The 12216-nt window shown below is 42.8% G+C and overlaps 1 pseudogene; it reads left to right on the top strand.

Annotated features, from left to right (window-relative positions):
- The first annotated feature begins 5632 nt into the window (after positions 1-5632).
- Positions 5633-6690, top strand: LOC117701522 (ribosome biogenesis regulatory protein homolog; annotated as a pseudogene).
- The last annotated feature ends 5526 nt before the right edge of the window (positions 6691-12216 follow it).

Consider the following 12216-nt stretch of genomic DNA (forward strand, 5'->3'; position numbering starts at 1 on the left):
AAGAATGTGACTGAGGCATAGGTGTCTTCAACAAAACTCTAATGGTCATTCTAATGCTCAGGCATTGCTGTAAGCCACAATATTACCTTCTCCCACATTAGAGCAGTATTCTCTAATACCAAGAAATACAGTTTTGGTGCAAACTAATAAGAGGTCATCAGGTCTTTGAGACAGTTGGTCTAGGGAGGAAAGGGCAGGATTAGAAATTTTGCATCTGGCCCTCTTCAGGGGTGTTCATCATTTCAAAAAATTTAAAAGCCCTTATACAAAGAGCAAAGACACAAATCTGGTGTATTTTAGAGGAAAAAAACAGATCCTCTGTCAGTGGAAGCTGACATCACTGGTAGTATGGTCAGAGAGCACCTCGCCATCAGATCCCATGGTCAAGGGGGTGAGTCCCGGGTGTCCTTTGCAGGCAACTTGCTCCTCTCATCCACAGGCCTTGGGAATCTGCTCCGGGCTGAGGAGGGGTGAGGCAGGTCTCAGGAGTAGGCAATCGGGCAGTGGTGCTCCAGGCAGCCCAGGTCTGATCGCCCCTTCAACCCCTCCCAGCTCTAGGCAAGCCCCTCAGGGAGCAGTTCTCTTGGTCCTGGTGCTAGAGCATAGGGTGCTGGTCAACTTTGCAGTCAAACTGGGTTCCACCACTAAAGTTTGCCAACTTGGTAGTTTCCAAAAGTTTGCCTAGATGGATGAATGACTGGTACCTCATTGTGCCATTTGGGCTGGTTTCCTAAATTGTAGATTTTCTTTCATTTTAAGTCCTTGGAACACCAGTCCTACTCTGTCAGAATCTGGGTAGGATTCAGGGTTTCTCCAAAATAGTCAATACTTTTAAAGAAGGCACTCTGGTGAAAGCAACAATCAGGCATTTGTATTGGTGGAATTTAAGTCCACTTCAAATTTGGTTATGTTGTTCTCTTGGGGTGGGGCATGCATCCACATCTCGATATTAAATCAAGGCAATGTATTTAATATTAACATTAAGCACATGGGGAAGTAACGCTTTAAGAAACAGCACTTCTGTGAACAGCTTCCCATCTTCCAATACTTAATTGTGACAAAGCAAAAAAACATTTGAAACACTCATGAGACATGTGCTGCAAGCCACTATGTATTCCAGTCATTGGGTTTCTTGGAATCTAAACTCCTGGCCATACACATGAGTCTGTGGGGCTGTGTCAACATTTAGTAGTAACAGCAAGCCAGCCATCCTATTCCAGCAAAACAGAATTCACTGTTTAACTTGGAAGGAGGCTGGTGCGTGTTGGTTCAACTCTGGGAATTCTTGACATCTCTGCACTATGATGTTTCCTGCTGGGTTTGCTGTGCAGACTGATGAAACCTTCTCTCCTGTAGAAGTTCAATGATAGTTTTAGCTAATGTCTGGTGAAAGCAGGCATGTTTCATTTAACTGGTACTTTGGTTTCTCAGTTTGGGGCACACAGTCAACAATCACCCTTACTGACATGGGTTCTTTTCCTTAGTGATGTCCCTCAGCATGGTACCATGCAGACATATGGCTGGGCATCTCTTCTGGGCCACTCTGGCCTTCCACACACAATCTCTAGGCAGTGGCTGTCTGTCAGCAAGCACCAACAACTCGCTGCAGGTCACCAACTGTCTCTAAAGTGTCATTCTTTAAGATGCATGGCATTACCACACAGTTCTTGCTGGACTGTTTGCCTGTCCTGCACCAAAAGGTTTTTGAGAACAGACATATCATTTGACTTTTTATTTGCTGTGTCTCCCATCATTGTTCAGTTTGGTTAAGAAATTAACAGTGAACACCTATATATTTATGCATCACTGTCTGCCAGCTTGAACCACCAGACTTAAAATACACTCTAAACTTAGAGTAAACTGTTTCTTATGCTTTAGTACAATGCATGCTACTCTATTCCTAGGTACCTCATGCCAAACCACTCACTTTATAATATTGGTTAAAGTTAGCAAATGACATGGAGTAATATATCCTGAAGACAGACTGTAAGCATCTCACAGGCAGGCTTGAACTCTCATTCTCATTCTCCTCTTTAATGTCTATGTAATAATCAGCCTTCTAAGAACTTGTTGAATGGCAGAGATTTTACCCAGAAGTCTTTCAATGGCAATGGTCAATACACAACTCAACACAAGCAATCAGTCAAAGAAAAAAGAGGAAGGTATTAACTATGTAACTGAGTGAGAAGTGACCTGGCTCCCGGTGCTTAAACTATTGCCAGCAGGATTTCTCACTGCCCTTCTTTATTTCTTGTTTGGCTTTTCTGTGTTTGCTTTCTTGTGTTCACGTGAAGACATCTTTTGTCTTACATGGGTAGCGTTCTAACTTAGCAAACATGTTAAGGGTATCACTTTATTCTCTTCCACTGGAGATGATATCAGAAGAGGACTGTAACTTACCAACTAGATTTGGCTGCCATCCCTAAGCATCTCAGTGTGATCACAGGAGTTAACTCTTGATGGCCAGGCCCGTGTCAGTTGCTTGTTTCTATAACCAGAGGATGGCTGTTACATGGGACAATCAAACCAGATTTGTGGATCTTACATTCCAAATCAGCACTTAGAACCACAAATATTTTGTGTGGTAGGGCTTTTTAAAATCTGTGGATTTTAATATGTAACATACAAATGTAATAATTTATATAATCAAAATAAGAGACCTTGCAGATAAGATAAAAGTTTAAACAGGAAGCTCATACAGGCTTTGCTTACACTTTATATAAATATGCTTAGCCTGAAGATAATTTAATATACATATTATGACTTACTCTCAGATGTGGTGGTACACTCTTTTAATCCCAGCAGGTGGGAGGCAGAGACAAGTGGATATGTGAGTTGGAGGTCTGCTATCCCTAGCAAGTTCCAAGTCAGCAAGGACTATATACTGAGAAGCTACTACAGAAATGTACAATTAGAATATATTTACTATGCCTGAAATTTCTGTGCAAACCCTCATGTGAGGTCCACTTGTGTTTCCATGAAGAGACTCCCGTTTTGCACTTTGGAGCATTTCAACACTGTGAGTTTTCACGTGAGGGATGCTCAACCTATAGTCTCCTCCAGAATGTTCCAAGATAGGGAACTCTGGAATTCCCAGAGCACCTTAGTAAGAAAATACACAATACTGCTGTCAGGGAAAAAGCTGACCTTTAGAACTTGGAAACATTCTAAGTATTATAATCTACTCCTGAAAATAACTTTCCACTCAATAAGGCCTCACAGGTGGTCCAAAATCCCAAAGTATTTGGAATATTTTCCAACAACCTACCTGTTGTGTGCCTAGCTTGTTTTTCTTTCATTGGCCAAGGTACAGATGGGAGGTATAACCTTCTAGAAGTGAATTACAGCTCATTAAAAATGATGGAGACTATGATGTCCTGTTTGTCATGCATAAGATGTGCAAAGCCAAGACTGGATCAGGCTCCATGAAGTTCTTAAGGAATAATTTTCTTGGTTTGGGAAAATTTTTAACAAGCTCGTCTCCACAGGGTTGACTGAGAACGTGGGCTTGTCAGTGACTGAACACAACTTATTACCCATTGGACATAGATGAGCAGCCACTTTTACCAACAGGAATTGTCCAAAGAACACTTTGGCAGTGCAACCTTTTGTGCCTTGAAGTAACTATTGGGATTCAGCTTCATGATTGTATCTTTTCTCTTTCCTACCTTCAGGAACGTTTCAGCATAAAAAGCAGTTCATTTTTCTCCCAGATTCCATCATTAACGTGGAAGCCTTGGAAACATTATCTTCCTGAAGTTCTCTATCAACTGCCTCAAGCCTTGATGATAGAATCAATGCCAAAACTGAAAAATCCATTCCTAATTCCATTTATATTTAAGGGGAGCAGGCTTTTGTCTAATTGAGAACTTGGAGTAAAATCTTCCTGTAGAAAAGAGAAACAGGCAATCCTATATGTTTCCTATAAGTAACAGGTCTCTCATTGAACGAATAATTGACATTAGTGAACTGGTTGAAGGCTAGTTAAATGTGTAGCTTATTTACTATTTGAATTTTAATTGTGTTTTTCTATTCTGGTTCTCAACTGAGTAAGTACTTTACATTGTTCCATCAAACAAAAGTATTGTTTTTGGACAATGGTGGTGTATGCCTTTAGTCCCAGCACTTGAGAGAGAGACACAGACATATCTCTGAGGCTGAAGCCAGCCTGGTCTACAGAGCAAGGTTCAGGACAGCCAGGGATACACAGAGAAGAGAAGCCCTGTCTCAAATACAAACCAACAACAAAACAATAGTATCATAAAGGGAACAGACTTCCATTTTCTTTCTTTGGTGGCTGAGGCCACAATATTTTATAGCATTCATGGGGGTCAGTAAAGATATTATAAACCCAGAACAACTGTGGAAAATGAAGCCTCAGCAGAACCTGGAAGATGACAGTTACTTGGTAAAATAATGCCTTTATATGGTAATAAATAAAATCTATATACTTCAAGTGTATTCTGAATCTCCTAGTGTTGGGAAGGGCACTCTTTTCTAATCTGCTGATCTCTGTGCTCAGGTGCCTGTAGGTGAAGCTTTATAGTACAATTGAAGTGACTTGACCAATTATCAGTGCTTAGCTGTATAACCTCCATGGGTCCCTGAAAACCCTGTGTCCTGCATTTCTATGAATCAACTGGACCAGAACATCCCCAGAGCCTTTGGGTCCTTTCTAACACCTGTGCTTCTGAGTTTGAAAGCAAAAGTCATGAGGGCCTGTATAATAGTAGTTTTGTAAGCATTTTTATAGGTAGATTACTAGAGAGTTCACCATGTAATCAGTGACTGACTGCTTCAACCAAATAAACTGTTTTGTGTAAAGAATCAGTTGTCTCACTTTAGATCAATAGCAATGTTTCTTGCTACATCCTTTAAAAGGTGGCAGGAATTTTTGGTGCCAAACAGTTACTGTTTGAAAATATTCAATGTGCAATTCTAAAAGTCACAAGCATATACGCCATAAAACAAAATTATTTTCATATTTCCATTCTGCTCTCTTACTTGGTGTAAGGTAATGTTTAGTCAGAAAACTGTCCTTGCTGGTTCACTCAGGCTGTTTTAAAATGCAGGAATTACAGAGCCATTTTCTTTCTGGGTGGCGTGATTAGAAAGATATTGGATAGAAGAATGATTTATGTCAGGTGACAAGAGAACACATCCTTAGACACTGGCAACTGTGGGTACTGTGGGGATGATTCTGTGTGCAATGAGGAGGAGAGCCTGAACATCTGACAGCAGTGGAAGCTTCTCCTCCAGCACACTTGGAGCTATGAGAACAGACTTAAATATGCAAGCGGTTCAAAAAGAACATGATAGGAAACACTCTGTGGAATTCATTTGAGTCTTTAAAATTTTTATTTCTCGTTATTCCCTGTGGAAACAACAAATTGTTCAACACACTTTTTATGAATTGCTGACTGGCACAAAACACGGTGGACAGAGAAGTATAATTTGTTGGAAAGCAGATTGTGTCTGCAGGAGTTCACTAGATAGTTAAATAGCTTTTTCTAAACTTTCTGATCATTAATTCATCTCTTTTAGAAATATAAAACAGAGTATCGCTGTAGTAGGGACACATTCTGCTGTTGCCCCAAAGTGAGGGAACACAGGTGTGCATCAAGAGCCATGGATGGCAAGACAGTTGGAGGAGCTGCTGGCCAAGGCAGAGCAAGAGGAGGCAGAGAAGCTGCAGCTCATCAAGGTGCACAAGGAGCTAGAGCTGGAATTCGACCTGGGCAACTTGCTGGCTTAGGACCACAATCCCCGGACAGTGCTGCACCAGGCCGGACCCTCACTGGATGCTGAGCTGCGGGCCCTGGCGTGGGACAACATGCAGCTTCTCATCTACCAGCTACTGGCAGCTGCAGACCATGGAGTGCATGGAGGAGGCGGTGGTAGTGCGCTTGCTGGAGCCTGCCATATGCCTGCCCTGCGAGAACCTGCTGCCCTGGCCACTGCCCCTCACCCGCTGGCCTTAAGGGCATCCCATCAGTCCCCAAAAGAAGATCAACCTCGTGTGGGACGAGGTGAGTGGCCAGTGGTGGTGCCTTAGGGCTACAAGCGCACACAGGATGACACTAAGGAATGGCTCATCAAGGTGCCTGGGAGCGCGAACCCCATGGAAGACCAGTTTACCAAGAGGATTCAGGCCAAGAAAGAATGCGTGGCCAAGAAAGAGATGAACCTTCTGTGGAACCTGGCCCGCGAGCACAAGATTCAGATGCCCAGCTCAGCTGGGCTGCACCCTAAGGGACACCAGAGTAAGGAGGAGCTTCGGTGGGAAGCTTCCAGGAGCGACTCCCCAAGGAGAAAGCACCCTGACCCTCTGGCAAGAAGAGATAGTTTCAGCCCCCCTTTGGGTACTTCCCAGCCAAGAAAAAGAACCAGTGGGAGCTACTTCGAATCATGAACAGTAATAAACCTCAGCTGGAAGTGACAAGGGCCACCAACAAGCAGATGAGGGAAGAGGTCCAAGAGGAGCCTACTAAGAGGAGGAAGATGAGCCAAATGGCAAGAGAAAGGGGGGCTGGCCAGGACCTTCCTCAAGAGAAAGGGCAGGCTGCCTGCTGGGTCAGGGAGAGAAAAGGAAAGGAGGCCTGGGAGGCAAGAAGCATTCCAGGCCACCTGAGTCAGGGGGCAAGAAGACAGGAGTCCCCCCCCCCCCAAGGTGGGAAGAGGAGGAAGTAGTGTTCTAACCTCTGAACATTTTCTGAAAAGCTAGGACTGTACTAAAGGTTAAGTTGTGCATGCTGCAGGCTGGCTCAGGAGCTGGCTGCTGTCCTCAGTGAGATTGACATTGAAGTGACAGGTTTGCCTCCCCAAGAGAGTCAGTGCTGGACTATGAACTAATGGAGACGCTGACTGGCAGTTAGTGTATGTTGGAACATGAGAATTATAGAAATGATATGGTCAGAACCAGGAGTAAGTTAAGGCCTGCCTTTTTTATCTTGACTTTGTATACTGGGTAAGAGTTGATCAGATTTCTGAGTTATAGTAGATTGGTTTCAACATTTTTGCATTATTTTTGTAACAAACCTTATATATTTATCAAAGCAAAGGAGGATGGGGGAAAATTATGTCCACCTGTGATTTACAAGTATTGTAAAGGTATGCTTTAACCTGATGTTGCTTTTAACTTTTACTGTTGGTAGGGGTTGTATGTGAAGTCAGTAACCTGGGTACCAGTACGGAGTGTGCTTGAGAAAAACAAAGTTTATAAAAACAATGGTTATAAAAAGACCCCTCCCTGTGCGGTGGTAGCCCATGCCTTTAATCCCAGCACTGGGAGGCAGAGGCAGGCTGATTTCTGAGTTCGAGACCAGCCTGGTCTACAGAGTGAGTTCCAGGACAGCCAGGGCTACACAGAGAAACCCTTTCTCAGAAAAAAAACGATAAATAAATAAATAAATAAATAAATAAATAATAAAAAATAAAAAGACCCCTTGTATTAGGAAAACTTTGCCACTAACTATTAATATTAAAAGTATAGTGCTTTTTGATGTTGGTTCAGGTTGTGCATTTGGCCAGTGAATTGCTTTAAGTGATATATTGGAACCACACTAAGTAATGGTAATTAACCTTGTAATGGTAATTAACTCCAGAAAATGGTTGTCATTTTGTGTGTAACTGATGGCTTTTGTTTAATTGGCTTGAGTTTACCAAGTGCTGGTATGGAATTCAGTATGGAGCCAAGGCTGAGGTTAGAGAGGAGCATCCACACCCAGCAGAAGACTTCATGTTTATTTCTGTCCTGGATGTTTTTCCCCATTTCATTGTTTTATTTTTGGTCTTAATAAACTTATCTTTGCAAAATTATATATATATATGCAAAGAGTAAGACTATACAATGAAATTCATACTTTCATTGATTGAAATCACCCTGCTATTCCTGCTGTTCTCATAAAACCACAAGCACATAATGAAATTCATTTCTATACTAGGATTGACTATTATTCTAAATCCTTTTCATTTTATCTAATAAATCCCCTGCTGTTTCTCTGCAGAATTGCCACCTTTGATCATTGTCATAGTGATACTACCTAGCTGAAGGAAGTAGCCCAGGACAACACAAACAATTTGGAAAGGACTTACATGATTTTTTCATTCTTACACCTGAGAGGTTAGGTCACATTGTACCATAGATTCAGAAGGCAGAAGCCACAGATGACAGTGCCAAACACAGTCCTTCCTGAACTACTGGACACATTTAAATGGAGGTTTCACTGGATCTCAGTGAACTCTTGAGTTCTCACTGGAACTCAGAAAGGTAGATATTGGAGAAGTGATGGCTAATGGAACTACAGAGCAGCAATCCAATGTCCCTGTTGACCTTTGCTCAAGATGCCTACTATGTCTGGTTGTAATGGAGAAAGGGAGAAAGTGGGGTTTTATCTTCTGAAGAAGAGACATAAACTTTACAATTGGATATTCCCTTGGACCTGAACTCCTTCCTATATTGCCATGAACAAGAGAGTTTACATTGCAAAAATGGGATTGTGGAAACACATGTCTGAATATATTGAAACAATGTCTCCTCTCAAGGCATGTGCACAATAATTAGATATAATCAACTTGCATACAATTAAAGGTGCAGGAGAACCATTGTTGCATTTGGGAAACAGGACACCCTGGTGAACTGGACTGTGGTACATGAATGGTGCCTAAGGGTAGATTTATCATGGAAAAGAATCTCCCTCAAGCAAGGACCCTAAACCTTTGGTAGTAACAAAGATGAGCTGCCCATGCCAAGACCCTAACAAACTCTCCCGTCCAAAGTGCTTGCCTTGTAATGAAGCAGAGAGAAATCTCTAGCTTTGAAGGAAAAGTTGTCAAGGTATATCCCCTGAGTCAAAAGAGAGACTCCAGGAAAGGGCACCTCAGAAACTGGTCAATGTGGGGCAAGCTGGTCAGCAGGTAGGCCATGGCAGTTTCCAGTGACATCATCAGTAGTCACTTCCCTGGACAATCTCTTGTATCCAGGAAAACCCTAGAATCTTCTGTGATGTCACCAGTGTTGTGGTGACACCAACTTCCTGTGGGGTATTCCTTCAGAGCCTCTGGGTTCACAAGCAGTCATGTTGTCCATGCTGCTCAGGCTGTTTCATAGGGACAATACAATACAACCAGAGACCAGACCTAGGCAGAAGGCATTCTGTAAAGCAGGAAGAAGGAGATGGCCCTGGGGAAGACACAGTGAGTCCTGGGCAGTTCATGGGGAAGCTTCCTGGAGGAGGGGCGCTTGAACAGGTCCTTACAGGAGAAGGGCTTAGCATCTGGAGCCTCAAAATTTCTCAATGGCAGACCCAGAGTCCAGAATTTCTGATGATTACTTTCGCAGAGATCCAGGAATTTACAAGCCTTCAGTTGCTTTGCTGAGAGATCTGAATTTCCTGCTGAGTGGCAAAGGATGCCAGGAGAAAGTTCTGTGAGAATAACAAAGCCTTGCTCTCAGGATAGAGTGCTGAAGCATTTCATCCTCAATAGATTCCTGTAGGTTACATGAATATGTGATGCCAAGAACAGAGAGGGATAATCCCCTTGTCAAGTCTCAAGGTCTCAGAGACTTTGGTCTGGAACACACATGATGTGGGCTGAATTACAGTCTGGGATAAGTGTAGTAGTGTGTGGTTTCTCATCATGCATTTAAGAAGCAAGGATACTTGTTGGCTTGTGGGAGATGTTTGGTGCTGGTGTTTATGGTCAATTTTTTTTTTTTGTGCTAAGCAGTACAGACTACATCTTCAGATATAAACTGACAATGCCCTCAATTTCTTCTTGACTGGGAAAGCTTAAGCACTTCAGGGTTAGTGGGACTGCAGTAGGGACTGAGCCATATGTTTAGTGATGGTGGTTGGGAGCAGGGACATAGGTGAGGAGTCCAGCTTGAAGATACCTTTCCTGCTCTTTCAGGAATTCACTGTGTCTCTAGAATTCCCTCTTCCTCAGGCTTCTCTGTGGGAGTAAGTATGGTTTCTCCTTTTCCTCTCATATTTTCCCTACAAGTTTCCTTGTGTTTCTCTACATGAAGGGTCTGTTGGGAAAGAGTCCTCCCAAGCCTACACCATCAGTGAGCAGGAGCAGAGAATGAAGAGGTTGGAGAAGCTCAAAAGGGACCTCGAAAGAATGAGTAATGAGAGAGATGAACTCCGGGGAATCCTGGCACATTATAATGTCAAAGATTTGAACAACAGGTAATCATTATGCCCAGTTCTCAGTTGACTATCTTGGGCCCTCTCTGTTGACCCTAGATTTCAACATATCACAGGAGGCTACAACTCCAGGCTGTCCTCATGTCAAAATGTATTTTGCTATTGGATATTCAACACAGAACTTGAAGTTCAGACAGGAGTGACATGGGGTCACAAGCTCTTTTGATTCCTTCAAAAGAAAACTATAGCCTGTGGCATGAATCATTCAGGAAATAGCAGTATTAGTGTGTGAGCTCTTATCATGCATTTTAAGATGCCTGGACTGGTATTGCTTTGTGGGAGATGCTAGCTGCTGCGTGTTTATGGTGAATCATTTTTGTAATTTTCTGGAGCTTCTTTGGGTCCATTTAGTCCTGTTAACAACTGGGAGGAACTGGTTCTATATGCTGGCCCTCAGTGTGAGTGGATTTCTGTCAAGTCATCACTGCTTTTTTCAAATACTGTTCAGTTTACACTGAGATAATGTCACATCACTGTATGTACTTGACATTGTGATAGTCTGTGTGTGTGTGTGTGTGTGTGTGTGTGTGTGTGTGTGTATGTGTGTGTATTTATGTCTGTGTGTGTATTCCACTTATGATCCAGGGAGTCTGTGTAGTGTGATGGGGCTGGAGACTTTACCTGACTGACTTTTTAGGTAATGATAGTGATGATGCCATGGAGGGTCACTTGTAGCATCACAGCACATGATCTCTGTGTGCACCTCTGATGGGCATTAGAAAATCCGGATATAGGCAGTAAAACCTTTTCCCTGTAAATACTGAAGTGTGGAATTTATGTAGTGATAGAACCAAGGATTGAGAAAACCTTGTCTACAAGGTGAAAAAGTGTCATCACAGGATTAATTTGGACTCAGAACTGTGTCATAGGCTCCTGGAAAGTTCTTGGAGACCTAATCTATTCCTTCAAGACCCCTCATGGAGCCAAAGCAGGTCAGCTCCCATTTTTTAGTTCCCTAGCTCTACTGTGCCCAGATCAAGTGTAACAAGTTTAATAAGCACCAAGAGGACCCAGTACAAAGGCATTAGGTTGTGGTATATATGGGCTGGGGTAGTTCACGATTCAACTTGAATTGATGTAATCCTTGAATCCTTAGTTCAGGGATTATTTGCTCCTTGGGCCACACCCTTCCACAGGTTCAACTTTGAGATGATCATGCTGGAGATGCAACACGAGAAGGTGACGCGCGATCTCAAAAACATTCCGCAGCAGATCAGTGAGGCCTTGTATAAGTGCCAGGAGTTGACTAAAAATAATCAACTTTACAGGTGAGTGACTAACACTGTTTTTTCCCCAGCACTAGACACAGAATGTGTCTGCTCATCATTTTCTTTAAAACAAAGTGAGGACTCTGGTTCTATACTGTTTGCCTCTCAACAGGAAGCTTCCTCCCTCAAAGAAAGGCTCTAGGATTGTGATCTTTTGAAATCATTTTGATCAAGTGTGATGAGTCTGTGAGCCCCTCCAATCATTGTCCTTCCCAAGTCAGTATCCTCTAAATAGAAAAGGTGTGCACCTTGATGGAGACACCAATCAACCTTGAGTCTCTGGGGCACTGAAAACACATTTACAGATCTGGTTTGCATGAGACGCATAGAATAATGTGTACCTGTTGGGTCTTCTCTCTTCTAGAGAAGCTTTGCCTTGTCTCTACCTAGAGGTGGTTCTCTAATACCAAAGACATATATGCAGTCATGGGTCCCATGTCCTCTTCTGGGAGATACATGAGTCCCTGTTGGTGTCAGGGATTTCAGAAGTACCTTGAGTCTTTTGGAATGTTGCTTTCTTCTGGATTTGACTTTCCTATATGTGAAGTCCCATGGCTACTCTGGTCTGTAGTCTGGGGCTGTCTGGGGATCAGGGCCCATGATGAGAAGGGATGGTACTTGGAGAAGTGGGAGGAAGATGGATGGTGCCTGGGAATAATCACCATTTCTTCTTTGTGGTTCAGCATCAGGAACTGTCACCTCCTGACAGAATCTCTTCATATGAAGAGTGAAGTAAA

This window comes from Arvicanthis niloticus, unplaced genomic scaffold, assembly GCF_011762505.2.
Source record: "Arvicanthis niloticus isolate mArvNil1 unplaced genomic scaffold, mArvNil1.pat.X pat_scaffold_1253_arrow_ctg1, whole genome shotgun sequence".
Lineage (NCBI taxonomy): Eukaryota > Metazoa > Chordata > Mammalia > Rodentia > Muridae > Arvicanthis > Arvicanthis niloticus.